This window comes from Pleurodeles waltl, chromosome 2_1 (genome assembly GCF_031143425.1).
Source record: "Pleurodeles waltl isolate 20211129_DDA chromosome 2_1, aPleWal1.hap1.20221129, whole genome shotgun sequence".
Taxonomy (NCBI): domain Eukaryota; kingdom Metazoa; phylum Chordata; class Amphibia; order Caudata; family Salamandridae; genus Pleurodeles; species Pleurodeles waltl.
In genome coordinates, this window is record NC_090438.1 from 604547668 (window position 1) to 604575614 (window position 27947).

Consider the following 27947-nt stretch of genomic DNA (forward strand, 5'->3'; position numbering starts at 1 on the left):
TCGGCCTATTAGTATTAGGCCGATCTGCCCACAGGGGGAGCAGAAACCTCTAGGCGCCTGGGCAAATAGTTTTTTTGTGTTTTTTTTTTGTTTGTTTGTTTTTTTAGAGATGGGGAGCGACGCATTCGGCAAGGGTCGCTCCCCTGGGGGGCAAATTGTATTTAGACCATTTCTGCCCCCCTTGGGGGCAGATTGGCCGATTGTAGGTCATTCTGCGCCCAAGGGGGGCAGAAACCACTAGGCACCAGGGATCTTTTTTTTGCGCCGTCACGCAAGGGGAGCGACCTTGTAGGCAAGGGTCGCTCCCCGGGGGGGAGGGGGGGGTTGAGCGGGGCAAATTTATTTTAGGCCATTTCTGCCCCCCCTGGGGGCAGATCGGCCTATTAGTATTAGGCCGATCTGCCCACAGGGGGGGCAGAAACCTCTAGGCGCCTGGGCAAATAGTTTTTTTGTGTTTTTTTTTTTGTTTGTTTGTTTTTTTAGAGATGGGGAACGACGCATTAGGCAAGGGTCGCTCCCCTGGGGGGCAAATTGTATTTAGACCATTTCTGCCCCCCTTGGGGGCAGATTGGCCGATTGTAGGTCAATCTGCCCCCAATGGGGGCAGAAACCACTAGGCACCAGGGATCTTTTTTTTGCGCCGTCACGCAAGGGGAGCGACCTTGCAGGCAAGGGTCGCTCCCCGGGTGGGTGGGGGGGCAAATTTATTTTAGGCCATTTCTGCCCCCCTGGGGGCAGATCGGCCTATTGGTATTAGGCCGATCTGCCCACAGGGGGGGCAGAAACCTCTAGGCGCCTGGGCAAATAGTTTTTTTGTGGTTTTTTTTTTGTTTGTTTGTTTTTTTAGAGATGGGGAGCGACGCATTAGGCAAGGGTCGCTCCCCTGGGGGGCAAATTGTATTTAGACCATTTCTGCCCCCTTTGGGGGCAGATTGGCCGATTGTAGGTCAATCTGCCCCCAATGGGGGCAGAAACCACTAGGCACCAGGGATCTTTTTTTTGCGCCGTCACGCAAGGGGAGCGACCTTGCAGGCAAGGGTCGCTCCCCGGGGGGGGGGGTGGGGGGTCAAATTTATTTTAGGCCATTTCTGCCCCCCTGGGGGCAGATCGGCCTATTGGTATTAGGCCGATCTGCCCCCGGGGGGGGGGCAGAAACCTTTAGGCGCCAGGGCATATTTTTTTTTGGGTCGGTTTTTTTTTTGTTTGTTTGTTTTTTTAGAGATGGGGAGCGACGCATTAGGCAAGGGTCGCTCCCCTGGGGGGCAAATTGTATTTAGACCATTTCTGCCCCCCTCGGAGGCAGATTGGCCGATTGTAGGTCAATCTGCCCCCAAGGGGGGCAGAAACCACTAGGCACCAGGGATCTTTTTTTTGCGCCGTCACGCAAGGGGAGCGACCTTGCAGGCAAGGGTCACTCCCCGGGGGGGTTGGGGGGGCAAATTTATTTTAGGCCATTTCTGCCCCCCCTGGGGGCAGATCGGCCTATTGGTATTAGGCCGATCTGCCCCCGGGGGGGGCAGAAACCTCTAGGCGCCAGGGCAAATTGTTTTTTCTGTGGGTTTTTTTTGTTTGTTTGTTTGTTTTTGTAGAGATGGGGAGCGACCCATTAGGCAAGGGTCGCTCCCCTGGGGGGCAAATTGTATTTAGACCATTTCTGCCCCCCTTGGGGGCAGATTGGCCGATTGTAGGTCAATCTGCCCCCAAGGGGGGCAGAAACCACTAGGCACAGGGGATTTTTTTTTTGGCACCAATGTCACGCAAGGGGGGGGCGACCCCATAGGCAAGGGTCGCTCCCGGGGGGGCAGGGGAGTTGGGGGACAAATTTATTTTAGGCCATTTCGGCCCCCCCTGGGCCCGGCTGAGCTAGAGGCCAAAATCCACAGGTAGGCACTGTTTTCTATGAAAAAATGTGATGTGTCCACGTTGTGTTTTGGGCCATTTCCTGTCGCGGGTGCTAGGCCTACCCACACCAGTGAGGTATCATTTTTATCGGGAGACTTGGGGGAACGCTAGGTGGAAGGAAATTTGTGGCTCCTCTCAGATTCCAGAACTTTCTGTCACTGAAATGTGAGGAAAACATGTTTTTTTAGCCAAAATTTGAGGTTTGCAAAGGATTCTGGGTAACAGAACCTGGTGAGAGCCCCACAATTCACCCCATCTTGGATTCCCCTGGGTTTCTAGTTTTCAAAAATGCGCTGGTTTGCTAGGTTTCCCCAGGTGCCGGCTGAGCTAGAGGCCAAAATCCACAGGTAGGCCCTGTTTTCTATGAAAAAATGTGATGTGTCCAGGTTGTGTTTTGGGCCATTTCCTGTCGCGGGCGCTAGGCCTACCCACACAAGTGAGGTATCATTTTTATCAGGAGACTTGGGGGAACGCTGGGTGGAAGGAAATTTGTGGCTCCTCTTAGATTCCAGAACTTTCTGTCACCGAAATGTGAGGAACATGTGTTTTTTTAGCCAAATTTTGAGGTTTGCAAAGGATTCTGGGTAACAGAACCTGGTCCGAGCCCCGCAAGTCACCCCTCCTTGGATTCCCCTAGGTCTCTAGTTTTCAGAAATGCACAGGTTTGGTAGGTTTCCCTAGGTGCCGGCTGAGCTAGAGGCCAAAATCTACAGGTAGGCACTTCGCAAAAAACACCTCTGTTTTTTTCCAAAATTTAGGATGTGTCCACGTTGCGCTTTGGGGTGTTTCCTGTCGCCGGCACTAGGCCTACCCACACAAGTGAGGTATCATTTTTATCGGGAGACTTGGGGGAACGCTGGGTGGAAGGAAATTTGTGGCTCCTCTCAGATTCCAGAACTTTCGGGCACAGAAATGTGAGGAACATGTGTTTTTTTAGCCAAATTTTGAGGTTTGCAAAGGATTCTGGGTAACAGAACATGGTCCGAGCCCCGCAAGTCACCCCTCCTTGGATTCCCCTCGGTCTCTAGTTTTTAGAAATGCATAGGTTTGGTAGGTTTCCCTAGGTGCCGGATGAGCTAGAGGCCAAAATCTACAGGTAGGCACTTCGCAAAAATCACCTCTGTTGTCTTCCAAAAATTTGGATGTGTTCACGTTGCGCTTTGGGGCGTTTCCTGTCGCGGGCGCTAGGCCTACCCACGCAAATGAGGTATCATTTTTATCGGGAGACTTGGGGGAACGCTGGGTGGAAGGAAATTTGTAGCTCCTCTCAGATTCCAGAACTTTCTGCCACAGAAATGTGAGGAACATGTGTTTTTTTAGCCAAATTTTGAGGTTTGCAAAGGATTCTGGGTAACAGAACCTGGTCCGAGCCCTGCAAGTCACCCCTCCTTGGATTCCCCTAGGTCTCTAGTTTTCAGAAATGCACAGGTTTGGTAGGTTTCCCTAGGTGCCGGCTGAGCTAGAGGCCAAAATCTACAGTTAGGCACTTCGCAAAAAACACCTCTGTTTTTTTCCAAAATTTAGGATGTGTCCACGTTGCGCTTTGGGGTGTTTCCTGTCGCCGGCGCTAGGCCTACCCACGCAAGTGAGGTATCATTTTTATCGGGAGACTTGGGGGAACGCTGGGTGGAAGGAAATTTGTAGCTCCTCTCAGATTCCAGAACTTTCTGCCACAGAAATGTGAGGAACATGTGTTTTTTTAGCCAAATTTTGAGGTTTGCAAAGGATTCTGGGTAACAGAAACTGGTCCGAGCCCCACAAGTCACCCCTCCTTGGATTCCCCTAGGTCTTTAGTTTTCAGAAATGCACAGGTTTGGTAGGTTTCCCTAGGTGCCGGCTGAGCTAGAGGCCAAAATCTACAGGTAGGCACTTCGCAAAAAACACCTCTGTTTTTTTCCAAAATTTAGGATGTGTCCACGTTGCGCTTTGGGGTGTTTCCTGTCGCCGGCACTAGGCCTGCCCACACAAGTGAGGTATCATTTTTATCGGGAGACTTGGGGCAACGCTGGGTGGAAGGAAATTTGTGGCTCCTCTCAGATTCCAGAACTTTCGGACACATAAATGTGAGGAACATGTGTTTTTTTTAGCCAAATTTTGAGGTTTGCAAAGGATTCTGGGTAACAGAACCTGGTCCGAGCCCCGCAAGTCACCCCTCCTTGGATTCCCCTAGGTCTCTAGTTTTCAGAAATGCACAGGTTTGGTAGGTTTCCCTAGGTGCCGGCTGAGCTAGAGGCCAAAATCTACAGGTAGGCACTTCGCAAAAATCACCTCTGTTGTCTTCCAAAAATTTGGATGTGTCCATGTTGCGCTTTGGGGCGTTTCCTGTCGCGGGCGCTAGGCCTACCCACACAAGTGAGGTATCATTTTTATCGGGAGACTTGGGGGAACGCTGGGTAAAAGGACATTTTTGGCTCCTCTCAGATTCCAGATCTTTCTGCCACAGAAATGTGAGGAACATGTGTTTTTTTAGCCAAATTTTGAGGTTTGCAAAGGATTCTGGGTAACAGAACATGGTCCGAGCCCCGCAAGTCACCCCTCCTTGGATTCCCCTAGGTCTCTAGTTTTCAGAAATGCACAGGTTTGGTAGGTTTCCCTAGGTGCCGGCTGAGCTAGAGGCCAAAATCTACAGGTAGGCACTTCGCAAAAATCACCTCTGTTGTCTTCCAAAAATTTGGATGTGTCCACGTTGCGCTTTGGGGCGTTTCCTGTCGCGGGCGCTAGGCCTACCCACACAAGTGAGGTATCATTTTTATCGGGAGACTTGGGGGAACGCTGGGTGAAAGGAAATTTGTGGCTCCTCTCAGATTCCAGAACTTTTGGACACAGAAATGTGAGGAACATGTGTTTTTTTTAGCCAAATTTTGAGGTTTGCAAAGGATTCTGGGTAACAGAACCTGGTCCGAGCCCCGCAAGTCACCCCTCCTTGGATTCCCCTAGGTCTCTAGTTTTCAGAACTGCACAGGTTTGGTAGGTTTCCCTAGGTGCCGGCTGAGCTAGAGGCCAAAATCTACAGGTAGGCACTTCGCAAAAAACACCTCTGTTGTCTTCCAAAAATTTGGATGTGTCCACGTTGCGCTTTGGGGCGTTTCCTGTCGCGGGCGCTAGGCCTACCCACACAAGTGAGGTATCATTTTTATCGGGAGACTTGGGGGAACATAGATTAGCAAAACAAGTGTTATTGCCCCTTGTCTTTCTCTACATTTTTTCCTTCCAAATATAGGAGAGTGTGTAAAAAAGACATCTATTTGAGAAAAGCCCTGTAATTGACATGCTAGTATGGTCACCCCGGAATTCAGAGATGTGCAAATAACCACTGCTCCTCAACACCTTATCTTGTGCCCTTTTTGGAAATACCAAGGTTTTCTTGATAGCAATTTTTTACTCTTTATATTTCAGCAAATGAATTGCTGTATACCCGGTATAGAATGAAAACGCACGTCAGGGTGCAGCTCATTTATTGGCTCTGGGTTCCTCGGGTTCTTGATGAACCTACAAGCCCTATATATCCCCGCAACCAGAGGAGTCCAGCAGACGTAACGGTATATTGCTTTCGATAATCTGACATTGCAGGGAAAAGTTACAGAGTAAAACGTAGAGAAACATTTATGTTTTTTTCACCTAAATTTCAATATTTTTCTTTTTCAGTTGTTATTTTCTGTAGGAAACCCTTGTAGGATCTACACAAATGACCCCTTGCTGTATTCAGAATTTTGTCTACGTTTCAGAAATGTTTAGGTTTCTGGGATCCAGCATTGGTTTCATGCCCATTTCTGTCATTGACTGGAAGGAGGCTGAAAGCACAAAAAATTGCAAAAATGGGGTATGTCCCAGAAAAATGCCAAAATTGTGTTGAAAAATTGGGTTTTCTGATTCAAGTCTGCCTGTTCCTGAAAGCTGGGAAGCTGCTGAGTTTAGCACCGCAAACCCTTTGTTGATGCCATTTTCAGGGGAAAAACCACAAGCCTTCTTCTGCAGCCACTTTTTCCAATTTTTTTGAAAAAAACAAAATTTTCCCTGTATTTTGGCCAATTTCTTGGCCTCTTTCAGGGGAACCCACAAAGTCTGGGTACCTCCAGAATCCCTAGGATGTTGGAAAAAAAGGACGCAAATTTGGCTTGGTTAGCTTATGTGGACAAAAAGTTATGCGGGCCTAAGCGCGAACTGCCCCAAATAGGCAAAAAAAGGCCTGGCACAGGAGGGGGAAAAGGCCTGGCAGCGAAGGGGTTAATATACATGAAACTTTCCTTTACAATAGCTAGGAAACGTTTAATTGTTGGTGCCTCACACTTTGTGTTCATTTTTTTATTTACAATTTAGGTGAGGGAGGTAGCTAACTTATTGTAGACCACCAGATGCTGGACATTACAATCTCTCATGTTACCTTCTGTTTATAAATTATGAGATTGTGCCCACAATGCACTTCTACTTTACCTGTGAACTTAGGATCACATCATTCTCTCACTGGATGTTTGCCATTGGCTTTCTGTTACAATAATACTATACTTGAAAGCTGTCTGTATTCCGTTTCCAAAGTATTGAAAAGAATACTCTTCAAAGAATACCTGTCAGAAACTGCCCAAAGAAATCCTTTGATCAAACATCCAGTTGCACTGAATTCAGCAAATCCCAAGTAGGAGGCTCAGCAGTCTCATACAAATGGCTAAACTCAGCAATCTTCAGCTGGCCAGCTTCTCGATTGGATTGCCTTGCTTTTTAAAGGGCCATCAAGGACTCTTTGTTCCCTTGAATATAAATTACTACTGGCATGGTGGGCCACTGAGGCCTTCAAACACTGCCAACTAAACATCAAACATTGTCACACATTGCACACAATCTTTCCCAACTTTATTCAACAGCTGGCTCTTGTTCATTGCACCTCAAGCAGAGCATATCTTCAAACTCCACTGCACAACACATCTAGCACACATGACGAAATTCTTGAACTCAAAGACTGCTAGCCTCCATACAAATCTGACTTCTCTGTCTGCTTTCTGCCTAAGAATTAACTCAAAACATGTTTAATGACACTCCACCCTCTGATTCCTTATCAAGTTCACTTTGATTAGATTGGCCCTTTTCTTTAGACTTCAAGCACATCACCTGAATTTCTACATGGACTGCATGTAGGTCACAATAAGCACCAAAATAGCCACAGCTCTTCCCATTAACATATGAATGCTTCTTGGTGCAATTTTCCTCATACACGTTACAGTGGTACAAAGCCCCACTCACATCTGCCCATACACTGATCCTGCTACCTCCCTACTTAGAATTTGCAAGCATTCACCAACTCCACAGTCAGCACCATATTGTGAACACCCATCCAAGGAACATATCCACATCATATGATGCAATCACACTTTTTGCTCTGCCAAATACAGACCCAACCTTGTTTGATTCCCCCTCAGCCTCTCCTTTGTAAAAAATACCCAATGTATCTCACACCGAATTAGCACTTGTAAGTATAACCCTTTGCAATAAGCAACACATTCATACCACATCAGCACTAAACTGGAATGCCATGGAAATTATTAACTAATTGTAAACATGTATTGCAGTATCTACTAGGTTTGGTAAAACGCATCGTTCCTCTTCTTTTGTACTTGCAATTAAAGTTTGTATGCCATCAACATATGCAACCATCCACTTTAAATGCAGAACAGCGTTGAAATCTTGTTTAACTAACAGTAAAGTTTGACTGAACGATATTCTAAAGAATTTGCTTTGATCTCTTGGAATTTTAATGCAAGTTTGCTGTATGAAGCAAACAGATACTCTTATTATGATTGACGGACACTATAACATTCATCACTTTTGTTTTCAAAGTCAGTGCAACATGGCTGCTAACAAAGTAATTTGTTCCTTTTTTTATGAATTAGACGTCCATTGCTTGAATGCAAGGCTAAAGTTTGACAGCCTAGCACAATGTACTCAGTATTTGTTTGGGTGAAGTACAATGTTTCATTACTCCTTCTTACATGTTTCAGCGTTTGACTAACCTGTTAACAAATCTTCTGAATCAACCACAATAGTCTATGCCAAAAAGATATTCTGAAATACACAGTTCCTGAAGGACTTGGGTCAACTTTGGGAACAATCATTTGCATCAAATATAAAAAGAACACTTGCCACTCACCACTTACATGAAGTATTATGCTGACAAACTTGAGAGTTGTTTCTATTGGAATTCTTTCAGTATTTGAAGCACGTTACAAATATGAATTAACCCCCGGGCTATATTATTAAAACTATTAATATATATTATTGCAAGATTCTCCTTAAGACATAAGCTTAATGTACATGAAGTTTTTTAGTATTAGAAATTTCTCGGAAAGGTTCTATTTTACAACCTATTTATTAAAATGTCCCATTATCATAACCAATATGTTATTTTTTAATTGCACTATTCGATTCAGTGGGTAAGCTGTTTGCCAACTTGATGTTACAATAACTTGCACTGTGGCCAACTGACAAGAAACTGTTAACATTTAAGTCATTAATTTTTTTGACTGAACTTCAATGAGACACCTGCGTGCAAGTTAAGACTATCAAATAACAACGGCCTTACACCCAGTACAAATACTGGTAATGGTTTTAAACAGGGTTGCCCTTTGAGTTTTTTTAATTTTACCATGCAAACTTACCAGGTAGTTTAGTGGTTTTTGCTCCCGAACTTGGTGAAAAAAGAGATTATGCTGATGACTTTGTCATATTATATCAGACTCATATGGACCTGCATAGACAGTTACCTCATCTGCATGATTCTAATATTCTTAATGGTCTTCAGATAAACCTATTAACAACCAAAATGATATGTTTTAGGTGGCACAAGATGACTTTTAATTGGACAATAGATTCTTCTCTCTTTCAGCGGGTTACTAAGTACCCATATATAGGGTTCATAGTGGACAGCAAACTGAATTGGAATATTCATATTTCTAAAATAACAGTTAGATGTTTGAAGTGATGTTAAAAGTTTTCAATTAATTATGGGGGCGGGTGATAAGTTCTGCCATAATGGCTGTAAAGGCAAAATTAGTTCCATTGTTAGTATATGTAACCACGGTTTTTCTGTTAAAAGAATCAATGTTTTGGATAGGATCTTTGTTAGATGTATTTGTGACCTTTTTAACTTTAGAACTCATACTACCCGGGGCTTAATCTTGAACGTGTGCTTGTGTTGATATTTGTTCTTAATATTATTCAATTTATTAATTATATATGCAGCTGTATTTAGGCTGGAGACAGTCAACACTTTATAAAGACCACTTCACTCTTCACTCTCAGTCACACCCCAAATATTCACAAAACCCTAACCATGATTTCTCCAGGCACAGGAAAAACCCTCTCCTAGACCTGTCCACAAATCCTCACAATTATACTGACCAACAACTATTTGAAACACACACACACTCCCAAAACATACTACACACTGATTACTGTGGCCTCCTTTTTTGCTATTTAAGGACCTGGAACCGCTGGGGGTCTTAACCTCTATAATGTGGTGGATGAACTGCTGATATCCAACTCTTTAACTCCACAGTGCGGAGGATGTCAAAGCGTCATCCAAGGCATTATAAAAGAAAATGTTGCTGGTGTTAGCACCAGAAGCATTTTCTTTTCATTAAAACAAGGTTGGGACACAAGGGAAAGGCTTTCCTCATGCCCCAAGTGTCTGTTTTTGTTAGGTATGACACACAACATGCTGATACTGCACAAAGTGAAAGCAGACCACACAATTAGGCACAATCTGTTTCTTATCACTTTTGAACAGTGCCTGGGAAAAATGTCCCTTTTCCAGCACTATCTCACCCTAATGGATTGCCCTCTCAAATAGGATTCCACCCTACTATACAAAAGAGACTATCTTTGAGGGGAGCTGTCACAACAATCCTCAGCCATCTGCAGGACCGCTAGGAGGTGTTTACTCACAATTTGCCCCCATCACTCTCATCAGCAGTCAGACAGCCCATTAAACACCAAGCTAAAAGGAAGGGCCAAAAAAACACAAGGGATGAGGGCAGCCTGCCCAGATATCAGGCTGTGCCCCCGGCAGAGAACAAGTGAATATGGGGTGCTTACCCCACATCTCTTGCTTGGAGGGAGGGTATGCAGAAAGTCCCCTAAGCACCACCCTAAAATTCAGCCAAAAATAAGAAGGGGGTGGGGGTCCGTCCAGGTAGCAGGCTATGCCACCACCTCATAATAGACCCAACATTCTTTCAACCCTCTGGGGGCAGATTGAATACTAGACACCAGGGAAAAAGGCAAAAAAAAGAAGAGGTGGAGGTGGCCTGGTCAGACATTGGGCCATGTCCCTGCCCCAGAACAGAATCCCAGGTGAAGAGGGGAGCAGAAAGCCCACTAGAAAGCAGGGACCTTTTTAATGTGTGGTGAGGAGACCGATCCATTGGGTCCAATCCCAACCCCTAAAGCTAGTCTTTCTGATTCCCTGGGGACTACAGCATCGTCACAGCATGCAAAAGGAAATTTTGATTTTTTCGGGAATAGCTGTGACATAGGGAGCAGAGAGAGTGTAAATCCCAATTTCTTCCCACTTGCCATGATGAATGGAGGCACTATTTGAGCTCTGGATCAGCTGGCAACCAGGGAACCCTACAAACCCTGGGCTCTTATGAAACCTAAGGGCCTGCGTGTATCCTGCTATGATTTCTTAGTAATAAAGTCCTCAAACCTCACACTTTGGCTAAAATCATCCAGATGTCAAGGTATGTGAGGGTCTCTTGGGGAGAAATAACTTTCAGCTGGGCCTGTGTCATTAAGGTACCTTCATCCAGTACTGATTTTTCAGCCAACAGTACTTATCATGCATAGACCTGTAGATCCATACCTATGATGTGAACAGTGAAGCTAAAACTCTCAAGGAATAATGCATGGGATAGTATGAAAATCCAAATTGGACATGATCATCCTAAACTTTGCTATGATAATCTAATTTGAGGACAACAGCCTTCTGCCTACTGTGCTGATTAGTCGCATAGGGGAAAACAACTTAATAATGATACATATATAACATTGATAAAAGGGAAAACATAGGGACCAACTCAAAGGTTGCATTATCATATTTACCACTAATTAATGTTTGTAAGTATATAGCAAAGTGTTCTCAGGTATTAGGGCTACGAAGGACATCCCAGGGAGGTGGGCATAAGGTGGATCAATGATTTGGACACTACAATGTGTCAGGTTGCTCAGACCTATTTAGAAAGAAACTGGTATAATGGGGAAGGAAATGTATGTAGTGAGAGTGCAGGCTGAAGCAAACTAATTTATGAAAGCGGAGAGCTGGTAATGAGTGTTGAAGTAGAAAAACAACATTTGGCGATGGGGTGAGAGTTTGAGGCTCTCAGAGAGTCTGACACAGATGCAGTTATCTATCTCTGGGACAAGCACATTGATGGGCAAAGAGACAAGAAGGAATGTGCTTACACTCGATTGGCAAAATGTTTAATGTGACTGTGAGGACTGGTTGGTCCAAAAGGTCCAGGGGTTTTACCATCTTGGTGCTGAAGGGCTGTGAGACTAATGAGTGAGTGTTTTAGGATTGAGGGAGGTTTAATAATTTGAATATATACCATATCAGGGCATCTCTTAGTCTGACGCCAGCATGATGGAGGTAGATATTTCATGATCTTGAGTCTGCCATCTAATAACATGCAGCCTTTTTCACAAACCTCAGTGTTTACCATTTGTTTCATTCTGCTTCACAGACCTGGGATAAGGAAATCCTACTTTCCCTTTAGCTCTTTGGACATGGCTGCTTGAGTGCTGGGTGTGCTGGGACGCTTGGAGTACTGAGTGGGGCAAGAGTGTATAGAGCACACCTACTATCCGCCATTACTACATGCATGGGAAAATAAATAAGGATCGGACTATTTAGTCGACGTTGGTGAGAGAGTGAGAGAGGATCCAGTTTGGGTGGGAGGGATTAAGAGGAGTGAGTGGTAATTGCAAAGGTATACATTTGGTACTTCTTGAAGTCTTAGTTTTGGGCGGATTTGTTGCCTTGGGAAAGGTTAGAAATTGGTATGGTTGAGATGTGAATAATATGGCTATAGAGAACAGGGATTCTGTGCGGGGCCCCTGGATGATCCATGTGTTTAGGAAACAGCCATGAGGTCAACAACTTAAATGTAGCCTCGAGGCGGAGGGTTTACACTTATGGTTGCGAGGATAAGGAGTCTGACAGGAAGATCTGGGGCAAGGACCAATAGTCACGATAGCGGGCCGAGTTTTTGTAAGGATGGATGGATGTGAGGGAATCTGAATGGATGGCCTGAAGATATGACGAAATATTTTGATTTCGGTTCTGGCCACCATTTATAAACAACCTTATTTCTTTAAAAGCACGAGTCTGTGCTCCTGTGAGCACATGTGCCATTCACACTTTGTTCTCTGATTTCCACACGCTGCACCAAGTAAACAGGAGTTCAGTCGCACTTGGTCTGTGTAGAATCGATAAGCAGCAGTGAATGTCACAATACAATAACATGGGAGATGAACTGTGTTTTTTAAGGGACTGTGTCCTGGGTGAAAACATGGTGCATGTGTGTACCACTGGGCCCTCGTCATCAAAACCGAATACATGGAATTATGGTCCTCGGATATCATGAATGATATATTACGGTCATAATTTGGAGAAATGAAGATGATTATAATAATAAGGTGCATGATAATTACCATCATCTAAATGGTTGTCGTCATACACTTAGGAATTAAGACCGCAACCCACAGGTGTTTCCTCGAATCAATGAGGTTGCCTGAGAGCTGTGCTCAGATTCACTCCGAACTGTGTGCCCAAGGACGTGGGTGTCTGAAATATGATGAGTTCTGTATCCGCCATTATCCCTGTCAACATGTGGACCGTCCCTTCTATTATTCTAATGCCTATAGAAGACAACCAGTGGTAATCACTACTGCTTGATATATGATAATGCTCATTTCCATAATCAAGCTCATCACTGGCTCCTTCATTACTGCCTTCCCTGTAATCAGCTCTCATGCTTCAACGGCAGAAACAATTGTTTTTTATCTCCTTCAGTGCGAGGAGGGAAATTGGCATTCGATATTTTTAAATTAGGGGGAAATAGTGTGCCCCCTCCTCGTACTCTCCCTAGGCATATGCTATAGATAAACTGTTACATGATACACATGAAAAAAATAAAATGATTTTCATGAAATGTAGAAATGAGGGAAAGCCTTATGAGGCGAGAAGATGAAAATGAACCCTAACTGTGTGTAATAATAATTTAAACAAAGCACCCATAAGTATAATTATATCAAAATAACTGTTTAGATATGACAGGCACCCTAATCCCTAAACAAATTTATTTTTAGCTTTTTGCAAGAGCGCATGTCAATATATCAACAGCACAAGAGAAAACAATTTACAGAAAGCCCATTCAGCCACCCACTGGCTTGTTTGGGTTCGCCCCTTCAGCCATTGCTTGCGAGAGGTTTCGCCAGCTTTAGGCATCTATTCTACTGTACCACCGGGCTGCTCACTAAACATGCAGACTGCCTGGCGGCTTCTGTGCTGGCTGCTGATGTGCTGCTCAGTTCCCACTCCATGCTGGAACATGCAGACTTGGCCTGTCAGTGTCACATCAGGGTCTATCTGCATCAGTGTTTGATCGCAGGACATAGAAGGTTGAATCTGGCAGGAGTGACTACTTAAGGCGGGGGCTCCTCGGGAAGGAACGTGGGCCTTTGCAGACAGGACCTCACCCTGCCATGAGCAAGAAAGAGCCATCACTGGATGCAAGAGGAAAGCAGAGCAGCTGGCAGAGCATTCGATGTCTGAGCAGCCCTCGGCTGATTTCAGTGGGCCCTCCAACCCACCGGCATAGGGATCTCTTCAGAGTGATTAAGCTAATACAATAAAAAATTTCAGAGGCGTGTAAGAGCATCAGAGTAATTTAGATGTGGGAGGATTGATTACTCCATCTCACCGGTGACAGACAGAACGTCCGCCGAAATATAAATCCCCTAGGATACAAAGGGATTTATATTTCGCGGGATGGGGCATCCGTTACAGTTGTGACGTAGTACCGGACAGTACCTGCCCATTTAAAGCACCTCGAGTAACCCATTCACCCACACCTAAACTAGACCCTAAGTTGTCTGGAATATTTAATGGTTATTGTTTCCGCCCTAGAAGTTTAAAAATGAACATGCCTCGGTAGCAGGCGAGGGCTCGAGCGCAGCACACAAGGCCTCTCTGCAGGGCTCCATCTGGAAAAGAAAGTGAGGCGACGTGTGTATCCCTGTCCAAGATGAATGACTACGGGCGCAGAGCAATGGGATCACCGTGTCCTGCCAGGTAACAGTTTTGTGTGCACATTCGTTATGCCCCAATGATGCTGATCACTTCTCTGAGGGAGAGAAAGAAATGAAGGGGCAAATTTACTAACATTTCACCCAACCCTGTGCAGTGGCTGTGCTGCGTGTTGTGAAAGAGAGGGGGCAGGACGGGGCCACATACTAAGACACAGTACTGCTCCTCTCTTCCCAAGTGCTTGCCCACAATGTTTGCCTTGGCTACGCACACCCCTTTTACCATAGTGCAAGGGTGCATCTGTGAGTCTAGCTTACGTTTTTTACTGGAAGAATACCTCTCTAGTACAAAACACTATGCTTAAAGTAACTGTACAACTTTTACCACTTTGTGCTATACAGTGAACACACATCGAAATTTGGAAAACTTTGGAGAAAATAAAACCTTTCTCCTATTGTGCACATGGCTTAAGGAGGGATATGTTTGGTGCAAAGCCCTGTCTACAAATGTTAGAAGATAGGACGTTGCATCAAAAACCATGGATGGCAGCGTCTGAATGCCTATGTACCACCTAGGGATGTCTCTTGATGCAAAGTAGCACAGAATAGCGCACGTTACTTTTAAGCGATTTCCATTGTGCAGAGTAAATACCAAATCATCACTTTAAGCCACTAAGAGTCACTAGGTGACTTCGCACCCGCACAAAGTTTTGATAAATCTGTTCCAAAGTCAGCAGCTTGCATATCTGTTGCATAATGGCATTGATCCCACATCCCATTCCCAATCCATCTTTATTTACTTTGGTTTATGCCAAAAATTGGATTTCTTTTCTTTTTTCCTTTTGCAAAGCACCACGTTAAGTATTACCCTGTCAGGACATCTTTTGCCAGTCTCTCTCATTTCCACATCCTCTTTTTCATGCTGTCTTCCTCCACTTCTATCCCTCTAACTCTTTCTCACTCTCTCCACCTTCCAACTCTCTTAATTTCCTCACTACATCATCAGACACACCGACAGGAAGGCCTTCTGGTTTACCGCTGACCTCCACGAATCTAAACAAAGCTGCCAAAGACTTGAAAGAAAGTGGCGCCAAGATCAGACTCTGAACAACCTCACAGCCTTCAAAAACACCATCTGCAGACACCACCAACTCATCCGAGCCGCTAAGAGAACTGCCTTCAAAGACCAAATCAACAACGATGCACACAGGCACAAGGAGCTCTTCAGCATCGTGAAGGAACTCTCCAACCCCAGCTCCAATGCCAACAACATCCAGCCATCCCAAGACATCTGTGACTCCCTAGCCTTCTACTTCCACTGCAAGACTGCAGACAACCACGACAGCTTCAGCACCCAGAACCCCCGGCAACCGCCAACACCACAGATTCACCTCCGACCAACCTCCTGCTCTCCTGGACCCCTGTCAACGACAACGACACCATTGAAATCATCAACACCATCCACTCTGGCTCTCTATCTGACCCCTGCCCTCGCCACATCCTCAACAAAGCAAGCTCCGTCATTGCACCCCAACTACGGAAGAGCATCAACAGCTCCTTCGAGTCCACCACCTTCTCGGAGAACTAGAGACACGCCGAGACCAACGCCCTCCTCAAAAAACCCAAAGCGAACCCAAAGGACCTCAAGAACTTCCGGCCTATCTCCCTGCTCCCCTTCCCGGCAAAAGTCATTGAGAAGGCTGTCAAAAGACAACTAACCCGCTTCCCCGAGGAGAACCGCACTCTGAACCCTTCCCAATCTGGTTTCCGCAGCAACCACAACCACAACACCAAAACCGCCCTCATCGCCGCCACAGACGACATCAGAACCATACTGGACAGCGGCAATACCGCAGCCCTCATACTCCTGAACTTCTCTGCTGCGTTCAACACCGTCTGTCACCACACCCTACGCTGCTGCCTCAGCAACGCTGGAATCCACGACGGAGCCCTTGACTGGGTCACCTCCTTTCTCCCCAGCAGAACCCAGAGAGTCTGCCTCCCCCCATTCTCTGCAGAGGCCACCGAAATCATCTGCGGCGTACCCCAGGGTTCGTCCCTCAGCCCGACCCTCTTCAACATCTACATGACCCCGCTTGATAAGATCACCAATCCCACAACCTCAACATCATCTCATATGCCAACGACACCCAGCTGATCCTCTCCCTCACCAAGGACTCCGCCAAGACCTACCTCCATGAAGGAATGAAGGCCATTGCCAAATGGATGAAGAGCAGCTACCTCAAACTCAATTCCGACAAGATGGAAGTCCTCATCTTCGACTTAACCCCCTCCGCATTGGGATGACTACTGGTGACCTGCCACTGTTGGAACCACTCCGACTCCCACCGACCACGCACGTAACCTAGGATTCATCTTGGACCTCTCGCTATCCATGACCCAGCAAGTCAATGCCATCTCCTCCTCCTGCTTCAACACCCTCTGCATGCTCCGAAAGATCTACAAATGGATAGCCACCGAAACCAGAAGAACAGTCACCCAAGCCCCGTAAGCACCAAGCTGGACTACGGCAATGCCCTCTACACAGGAACCACGGCCAAACTCCAGAAGAAGCTGCAACGCATCCAGAACTCCTCCGCACGCCTCATCCTGCACATCCCCCCGCCACTGCCACATCACAGACCACCTGAAAAACCTGCACTGGCTTCCAGTCAACAAGAGAATCACCTTCAAACTCCTCACCCACGCTCATAAAGCACTGCACAACACCGGACCAGAATACTTCAACAGGCGACTTTCCTTCTACACCCTGAACCAACATCTCTGCTCCGCCGACCTCGCCCTCGCAACCGTCCCACTCGTCCGCAGAAATACAACAGGCGGTAGATCATTCTCGCACCTCGCCGCCAAAACGTGGAACACTCTTCCCACCTGCCTGTGCAAGACCAAAGTCCTCCTTACCTTCAGGAAACTTCTCAAGACCTGGCTGTTCGAGCAGTAGTAGCACCTCCCACCCTTCTCCCCCACACTCCTCAGCGCCTTGAGACCCTCACGGTGAGTAGTGCGCTTTACAAATTCCTGATTGATTGATTGACATATCCCTCTCCTCTACTCTCCTCATATCCCTTACCCTCCTAGTTTCTCCCCAACTCTCCTCTCTCCTCATTCTTCCATTGCCTGTGAGTTTTCATTCTCTCCTCTCTTGCAACCCTGTTTTTTCAATGCGTGTCCTTTACTATGCCTCCCAATTCTGAGCTTCTATAACATCCCCCTACTTTTTTGGCTTTCTGAGTAGAAAATGTGTCTGTCACGAAGATACTACTTGGTCTTTGGCGTGTCACTCCTGAAGACTCTGCCAAGCCACAGTCTGTGACCTGGTAGAGGGTCCAGCAGCACCGTGCCTCAGAATAGGATGTGGTCTGGCACCAGAGAGTGCAAATTTAAATTTGAAAACTATGCTCTTTCTGACACCCAATAATCCACTTTCCAAGTGTGCACAGGGCAGAAGGGGGTGGATGGGGGATGGTAAAGGAAACTTGAAAGAGAGTGTGCTGGAGGAGAGTTGCTAGGTCAGTGCCGTGGGGATGGAGGCAGGGTGGTGGTTCGTTTTGGACACAGGAGGGAGGAGGCAAAGGAGGGGATGGGGGTGTAAAGCACTCAAAGGGCAGCAGCAGAGTGGTTGGTACCAAGACGCAACAGGCACGGGATAGGGAGAGTCTGGGAAGACAGGGAGATTTGCAGGGAGCCATGCTGCATCCTGCTAGTACAGTAGGAGAGACCTGTGGATTTGCAAGCTGTTAACAGGCATGCGACAGAGGACCTTAATACTTCTACACTCGCCGGCCTATTGCTCTGCCTCCTTTTACTGGATCAGCGGTAGCGCAGAGCCAGTAAAAGGACCTCATTTAAAAAACAATTACTATCTTTCTGGCACTTTCTTAATAATACCTGGATTCTTAAAAAGTGCAGATGTTGTATTTTTTTACAAATCACAAAATTGTGATATGCTGGGAAGTCTGAATCCTTTCTCTAACTCAAATTCTCTTAACTGCTTATTTGCTTCTCGTTCTTCCTCTCTCTCCTTTTTTGCATTACCTTCTCTTGTTTATCCTCTCCCTCTCATCTCTACCCTGCTTTTATCCCTTTCTAGCCCTTTCTCTGCTTTTTCTTCTTTCTACCATAATGTTTTTCTTTTGCCCCCCCCGCTCCTCTTGCTCTTTTCTTTGACAGGTGTAAGGACTTCACATAAGAACTACAGTACTTAAGATCAGTGAAGAGGGAGAAAATAAAGGGTCTGGGAGTAAGATGAAGGCTGGAAATTGTAACAATGGGAGATCCTAAGACACATGGGTTGAACAGAACTGGAAAAGGCAGTGGTAAACCTGAAGAGGTATTATGGATGAAAAATAAAGAATAGGCAGTGAATGGCAAGACCAGAAGGGGCCAGCAGCATTCATCTGCGGTCATGTGTCTGCAGAGCACAATGAAGAATCAATCAGTTTATGTTAGTCATCCCACCCCACTCCACTATAAAAAGCCAGTCTTTTCTTGTGTTCTAATGCAGGCCACATGTTATGTGAGGTAATTTCCGGGGATTTTCATGGTCTGGTTAAATGGCATATAATATCACTTCCTGTGATGTTATCATTATGCAATTTAGAAATGCTTGAAATATGAAAAATCCTAACTTTTTCATCATTTAACACAACAAGTATGATAACCCTGAGTCATAACTCCTGCATCTTCTAAATCAGTGTTTATATGGATACAATAGTGGTTTCAATGTCAATTGGGTACATAAGTCAAACATAAAGTTAGCAGTGCATGTCTGCTATTGATGTACAGCATGTCATATGAGTTCATCTGGTATACTGCCATTAATATTCTAGCTCCATCCACCACAGCAATCAGCATGGAGCAGTGGGTCAGCCACTTAAGTCATCTTGAATCGTGAGGTATGTCATTTTCTCCCTAGCCACATGTGCACATCTGCCTAAAATGAAGTGTTCATCAGTGCCACGGCTTGTGGGCTAGTAATTTACTTTGGTATTCCTTTGATCTTTCCGTTTTTTTTAATGTTATGTTTTTAATGTGTGTCCATTAATGAAAGAGCAGTGACAAATTTGAAGTAAAGAAGTTAGGTGATTCCTATTGTAGGGACCCGAGGCGTTGTTATCAATGTGCTCACAGACAAGTGGATAAAGTGACAACCTGAACACATTTTAGAAATCTGTCTTATATGGGAAGAAAGAAGGAGTAGGATTACTGGCAAGAATCACCCTAAAACTCCCTGCATGGAATGAAAACCTCGTCAACATATCTTCTCCCAAATCCAGTCTACACCTTTAGGTCTATTGCTACGTTTGGAGTAAATTATTGTTTTTATTAATTCAAAAAATCCTGGAGTACACCTGGAAACTTGTAGCTGTTGAAGAGTACTGATGATATGAGTATCTACGCATGGGTAATGTAGCAAGTGTGGAGTCCAGGAAGAATGGCATCTCAAGAAACTCAGGTGGGCAACACTGTTGACTAAGAGAGTTTAAGCTAAAGCCACATTCGTGACTCTGTACATGAGGAGTGAATAAACATTCAGTGAAAAGAGGTCTATCTGATCTTGGAAATTTGTAAGAACAATATTCAGTGCTGCTGAAAAAAATGGGAATACTGTACAGATACGTCCTATTAGACAGATTGGTTCCAAGCTGTCTAACTGACTCCTATCTATCCAGTTTTAAATCTATATCTCAGGGCGTCCCCCAGGGCTTACCACTCAGCCCTAAGCTTTTTACTCTTTAAATCCAACCTTTGGCTGAGCTGATTCATTCTTTTGTTTTGACATTTATGAGTATACTAATGGCACGCAGATTCTGACTGCATCCTGTCAGTCGCTGACTGAATGCATATGACTTTTTTTAAATTAAATACTGGACAAGACTGAATTCCTGGTTTTCACTTTGCTCACAGGCCTTTGGCCCTCACAACTAGGTACGGCTCATTTGCTGGTGTTATTTGTCCACAACTGAGCTTTTCTGTTTCCCTTACTGATCAGGAAACCAAGTTGTCCTCTATTTGCTTCTTCTTCATGAAGACTTTCTGGAAAATTTGAAATCATTTACAGACTATTGTTTGGTGAAGCCACCATCTTCAGCGCACAGGGGTTTTGTAAATTATTTTTTGGCTGTCCCATTGTTTTTCTAAAATCCCTCATGCATGTTCAGAACCAAAACAGGCACCTTTCCATGCAAATACCTGGCCAATCGGCTGTACAAGTCTTCTCTGCACACATTACACTGGATGCTAGATGTGGAGAAAATTATTTTGAGCTTTCCATCGCTATAGTCCCACTTAGTTCCATATGCAAATGCCAACATCATCTTCCCTGTAGGAAGTATAGATCATCAGAATCGTGTCTAGCGATTGTCCCAAGAGTGTGTTGAGCTTTCTTGAGAGATGGGTGGTTAAGGCAATGCTGGTGGTGAAGGGGTTGCAGAGCTTTCTCAGGTGTAGAGGCTTGCCCTTGGAATTCTCTGTCTTTATATCTTCATCTTATAGTGGCTTTGTTTCAATTTCATTAAACTGTGAAAAAAACTGGCTTTCCTCCAACTAGTAACTTGTTCTTGCGACCTAGTACCAGGACACCATTTTCCATAAAAAAGCGTGGTGAGTTCTATAAATCTATTTTACATTACATTACTTGCCAGCATACTGCAACATTGCAGAGAAGCAACCTCGCTATTCTTCGTCAGTGGTACAACAACCACACCAAAATTTAAATCCCTCTGCAGCAAGTTCAACTAAGTTATGTTAGAGAATGTGGAACCATATTCAAGGGCAGCCTACCAAGAAAATTATAGAAGAAAGAAAAGCTCTCTGTCTTATAAGAAAAACAAGTGAGCATCCACTACAGTTTGTGAGCTTACATTTGTAATCTAGTATCAAAATGCTTCATACTTCTTTAGTTCATTTTTCTTCATCAGCATTGGAACCCAACAAACATTCGGGAGCATTCCTCAAAGCAGCCTGAAGATCCTATCCGTTGATGAAAACAAGCTCCATAAACATGATTAAGGGAGTCATTTAAAGTTGAGTTTGGCAGAGACGCGGTCCCACTGTAAATCAGTGTGGCTATCGCCCCACGAAACCTGAGGATTCCCTGTCCCATTTAAAGGTGGAGAAGGCATTTAATGACTGATAGTTGAGCCTCCACCATCTCTGTCAGTACAGCCTCAATCACCTCTGCTGGTCACCAATCTCTGGTGCCAGCCCATATGCACAAGACTGCTGCCTTTGATCAATGTAAAAGTTTGCAAAGTCTTTCCATATTCAGGTCCGCCTTGTGAGATATGGCAGACCTGAGCATGGAATAGCAACAATGGCTGCACTCTTTTTGTGTGACGGCCACTGTTTTTTGTTTTTCAGAAAGAACCTCCCAGTCTGGGAGAATATCAAATGAGCTGCCATCACCTGACATCCGACCTGGAATTCATTTCTGATTAAAGTGTTCACACTTTGTTAGTGGGAGCATTTTTATCAGAAAGGAACCACCAAACCAGCAGTTTACTTATAAGGTATGGTGGGCGGTCTTTTACTGGGTGTGATAAGGCAGGACGTCTGTGAGCCCTGCATCATCGGCAGGCCACCTGCTATGTTCTAAATGAACGCCTGGCTTCTCAGTTAACTTTTGCCACCAGCCAAATTGTCAAGCCCCAATCAGTCACATGTGATGATCAGCCACTCTGACCAGGTGGAAAATGATGTCGGATGACACTGGTGCGCATTTGAAACGTTTACTTTACTTTTGCTTGTTACTTCACAGTGAAAATATATTCCCCCATGATGCAACCCCATACCACCAATAAAACTGAAGCTGTTCCCACCTAAAACATATTGCCTCCTTCTTTTGACAGGAGAAAAGTTGTTTTGAAGGTGGGTAACTATTTGCAGGGGGTACTAAAGGCTCCCTAATTTGTTCGTGGCTATCTATTTATTTCTGCAGGTAGATCCTCACAAGAATACCCTCAAACATACCTCTAGATCTAATTTATGATTGGATATACTCCACCATCTTGGTGCAATTTTGACATTTGCAAGTGGCGTTTGCTAAGCTATAAACTCACCACGACTGATTCTCTGAAACAGGATTGCACATTTTTACAAATGGATTTTTTCACTGACATAAGATGAACTGCAGTTCGCCAAATTGAGAATCATGCCCATAACTCATAAGATGTGAACGGAAGTCTGCCGATATCAACCTGAAAGATAAACCCCGTGGCAACAGAAGCGATGTACCAACACTGAGTGTTATTATGATGTATATCAGATTCACAAGCACAGTTATGTACAGCAGACACACACTGAGTACACACTGAGAGGCAGGTGATAGCAGTTAAGTCAAGTGAAAGTCGTAAAGATAATTTATTAAATCCATACTCTGGTCAACCTTATAATCAATTTTAGGTTTAGTATAAGTATGTTGCCTCCACTGTACGAAATAAATGAAAGTACTGAGTGCCAGCCAAGTGTACAGTCATTTACACTGAACCACAGCAGGGGGGATTTTATAAGGAGCATGCAGAGCTTTTGGGTTATTATCACACATAAATAAACAAACTCAAGCGCACACACATATACTATTATTAATATACTACAAAATTAAAGATCATACATGCAACGCAATCCAACGTAACCTTCATTCTGCAGTGGATTTGCACACATGGTCAGTAGCAATACATATGAGTAAGTAAGTACACACACTGACAGGCTCTAATTCACAAACAGACTGCCTAAAGATACAATAGGGAGATCATTAAGCATGACTAGCACACCAAATGAAATCAGTGTTCTTTAGCCTGCATGTAACACAACTGTCACTAACTCATTAGATTAGTTTAATGATGTGTCATTCTGTGATGATGTAGCTATAAGAAGTCACTGCTATTTCCAATACAGTGTACCCTACCAAGGTCATGAAAGACCTTTGCCACACAAATATGTGCTATTAAAGTTCAATACAAGTAAAAAACGATACAATACAGGTGTTTAAACAAAGGAACTAAGTAACTGCATGTTTACGCAATGTGCCATATGTAGACCACTTGTGGTACTCACATGTACTATCCTGGATGCCATTAGGAGTAGAACTCTCCTATATCATAGGGGATGCCACCAGGGAACCCTGTGAGGCTGACAGGCATCAGTAGTAGTTGAGAGCTGACTTGGGTTGGTGGTGTTCCCCTCACAAAGATGTTCCTCAGTAAACCATTATCTATTTCAAAACTGCCAGCGTTTGTGGTCACTTCACCACCCAAGTACAATTAAAATGTTCTTTATTTCCAAAACAGCCGTGCATGGTTATTTGATGTCAATGTAACAAGCAGCGTACATTTTATTTTGACTACACCCTCACATGTCACAAATATGCAATATATATATCTTTAGAAACACAACTAACCGCTAACACAGATCTAGACACAATAAATTCTGTTCCAAAACTTTATGAGTGGCTACAGGAAGCTTTTCAATATCTTAATACCACTCAAACAAACTAAACAGGACAAAAGAAAACCAACACCTTGGAGAAATACAGGACTAAAAAAGATAAAACAACAAATCAGAAAGCTACAATGAATCTGGATCAAACATTCAAGACAAACTTCACATACACAAACTTAACAGAATGTACAAATCATCAATCAAAAAGCTAAAAAAGGTACTACTCAGACAGAATTCAAAATACAAAATTTGCAAATAATGAATTTTATGAAATTCTCAACAAATTTTTAAAACACAAACGCATGAAATGAACTCATCCCAAACTGGCAAATCATTACACAACTAAGAAGACACATTGGACTCCTATTTATAACAAAGGAAAACCACAAGCACCAACTCCTTTTCTAACATCCCCTCCAAGACTAAGCCATCTCAGCTCCTGCACTCCTTCAAACAAGTATCACAGAGTGAATTTATGGATTAGGTCAAAGCAAGCAGGACTTCCGGCTGCCCTTCTGATCCTTGTCCAGCATACATCTTCAAGAACATTCTTTTATCTACTTCTGCTGCCACGCCAGTAAGCAGAATCATGAATAATTCTTTAACTCCTGGAACATTTCCTGAAGAGCTTAAAAAGGTATTCATACTCCTGTTATTAAAGAAAACAAATCGGGACCCACAGGACCCCAACAACTACAGACCAATTACAAATAGACCTTTCCTGGGCAAACTGACAGAAAAGCAGCATTCACCCAAATGTCACAATTCATTGAAGACAACTCCATACTTTCAGATTACCAAACTGGATTCCACCCAGGAACAGGCACTGATTCTGTACTCATTGCAATCTAGGATGATCTTAAAAACACAGTTGACAGCAATGGAGTTGCTGCACTACTTCTCGTGGACCTCTCAGCTGCTTTTGACACTGTTGACCACAACACCCTAGTTGAAAGACTCCACAAAGCCGCATAGAAGGAACTGCTCTCAAATGGATCACATCCTACCTTCACAACACAACTAATGTCATCTATGCTCCCCCTTTCTTGTCCAAACCCTACTTCACAAAAGTAGGGGTCCCTCAAGGATCAATCATCTCACCTATGCTTTTCAACATCTACATGATGTCATTACCATAATTGATCAATGAATTTCAAATCACATGCTACAACCATGCAAATGGCACACAAATACTCATTAAATTGGAATGCCCCAAAGACATTGGAAACTCACAAATCTTCAGTTGTCTTAGAGCCATTGCTCAATGGATAACTTGGAGCCATCTCAAGCAGAATGCTTCCAAAACAGAAATACTCACTTGTGGTGAATGGAAAAATTATGACCCACTCTGTGTCTGGCCTGACGATCTAGGACCACCTCCTCAAGTATCTAAGGAAGTCAAAAACCTTGAAATTACCATGGACTCCAATTTAACAATGAATGCACAAGTGGATAAATTAGCACAATCAAGCTTCATCACCTCGAAAACTCTGCGACGCATATTCCCCCACCTTGGTTTGCACACAAGGTGCAGGCTACTATCTTTCTTGTACTATCTAAACTAGATTTTGCCAATGGCATCTACCATGGATCATCTCTTTCTACTATGAAAAAACTACAGCGCATTCAAAATTTGGCTGCCAGACTACCACAGTGTGTAAAGCCACAAGCTCACATCTCCCCTGCCTTAAGGGCACTACATTGGTTACCGGTTGCCAGAAGATCCACGTTCAAGCTGCTTGTACCACCCACAAAACAATACATGGAACAGGGCTGCTTTTCATCAGGAATAAAATCAACAAATACATTCAACAAATAAACTTTAGCTCAAGGCTTGAACCCCACCTTAATACACCACAATACAAGAAAAAGACTATAGGTGGTACATCTTTCTCTGTTCAAATGTCCAAACTATGGAATCCATTACCCCCAAATAGAAGATCCACGAAAAACATTCTTATCTTCAGAAGACTTCTCAAGAGTTGGCTTTTTCCTTCATAACCACCATATCCAAACAGCAATGGACTGCATATGCCTATGTTGGTAAACATTTATAATCACAGCTGCAATAAAAGGGACTATTGAAACGTATTGTGCCTCTTTCTCACTCAACCAATGAGCATGAAATGCCTGATATTTATGTGCGTGCAATTTTAGTGGAGTGTATTAGTGCTACTCCTCCCTTCTCCTCATGATTCTATATTTATGTAGTATTTTTAAGGTAGGTAGCCTCAACCTTTCAATAAATGTCTCTAAAGCAGTTTTCAGTGAGATTGATCACATGCCATTTATTTTTGGATGCTAAATATGTGTCAAGGATAGGTTTATGGGCCAATTATTTGCGATAAGCAGTCTTCCCCGAGGGAGAAAACACTTGTTGGAGGTTCTAAATGGGTTGTCTAGGAGGCCTTGCCATCTGTAATGTTATCAAACTGCCAATGGGATGTTCAAGGGAACATCCTTTTATATGTCTGGCACTGTCATAATTTTCTTTAAAGAGGGACAAGTGTCAGGGCCCTTCCAGTCTGAGATCGAACAGGATTGTACTATTGAACAATAGTATCTTGGTTCAGTAAGCTTTTTGTCGTTGTTGGGAGGGTTGGGCTGCAGTTCTGGCTCTCTCTCAGCAGTATGAGAGAAGAAGGCTGTTGAGTTGGGTGTCATTTTCAGCCTGTTTTTGATCTGCAAGAAGTTATAGCTCCTCTTCTGTTTTTGTCCATTTGTGTAATATGCATTCTGTTCTTTCTACATACAATCAAGCTAACTGTTGCATCAGGCTTGTGGTCAGCTTTTTGCAATAGCTTTTTGCATTCCCTGGAGTGCTGCATAAAGGAAGGAATGTCTGTTTTGGTCAGGCCTATGTTTATAATGAAGGACAAACCAATGATAAGTGTCTATGGATGTCTTCTCAAATTAGCATTATTGAGTCTTTGTAGACTTGCAGTATGGTTGTTGTTTATTGGTTTATTGTTGAGAAGCTCTCCGGACCATGTAGGAGCAGTTGCCATTTGGGTGTCACCCTTGAATTGTTTGGCATTATATTTATAGAAAGTTATGCATAGTGGAGAAAGTAAATAACCTATGTTTGGTGCCCATTATGGAATGGTAGGCTGTGTAGGTAGTCCAAGATTCAAAGTCCGCCATGTTAGCCCGATTGGCATACAGTACATTAATTTTTATTAGTGTAGATATTTGCAGTGGTTTGGCTAAAGAGGTTGGAGGGGAGGTGTCTTCCAAGATTTTTTCTTCTGTGGTCACTTACCTGATTGAGATCCCGTAGGCCAGATTAAAAGTCTTAGTACAGATCTGACAAAAAGAAAATGTAATTTTTTGGTCTTTTTGGGGCAATACTAGATGACCAATATGCAAACCTCAGGATTAAGTATGGGTGTGTTATTTCAAACCACATTTTTATATTTTTTAATCTCATTGCATGGCATAGTTTATACTGCAGCTTACCAGACCTGATCTGTCGAGGTTGGTTTTTGTACAACTCATAAAGCCTAGCTGGAGGTGAAGGGTATGAGAAGGGAAGTGACTGTGCGTAGTATGGGCAGGGTGATAAAATACGGCTGTTTGTGTCAAAGTGGGAGATTCGGAGAGAGAATGGGTGTGCGAGTATAAGATTGTTTTTGTCAAGATAATATATGCATTCTGCATTCCAACAGGAATGTACATGCAAACCTATAGGATGTGTATGGAACAACATTTTAGAACATATTCTTTATCACTTGTATTAGTCCTATCTAATTTCTGTTCTGATACTTTTAAACAATTTCCTAATATTGAAATTAGAGGAGGGCAGCCAGGGAAGGGTTTTAAATATGTGTTTGTAAACAAGAAATTCTGCTGGCAAAGGATAACCAGCTTTTGTACTTCCTTAAGTTGTGAGGTTTATGAAATGTGCAAAACTTCATCTGTAGGGTGACATTTCTCTTGAAATGAAGATTTGCAGGGAATGTATCCTGCTAAAATTAGTCTGTTTTTCCCAGCATACCCTACATTAAAGCCCAGATTATGAGTACAGGTGGTATTTATTGCACCTAATAAATGATGATACCAAGGAGTATGTTATTCATCAGGTGCAATAAATAAAACCTATTACGCGTTTGCGGGAAATAACATGCAGATTTTGGTGTAACACATCAGAATCCACGCTATGGTAAATATTGTGTGCTTTTCCTCATTCAATTTCAGCAGGTTTGACCTGCCAAAATGTAACAAAGGTTGAGGTATTAAATGGATCTAATAACTCTTGAATAAGTTAAATACCTTCAAATTCTTAATTC

General features: G+C 43.7%; 1 protein-coding gene across 2 annotated transcripts in view; it reads right to left on the reverse strand.

Moving 5' to 3' along the window:
- The window catches only part of AOAH (acyloxyacyl hydrolase), an 845303-nt gene that overhangs the window by 439168 nt on the left and 378188 nt on the right, over positions 1–27947 (reverse strand). The gene's annotated exons all lie outside the window — the stretch shown is intronic.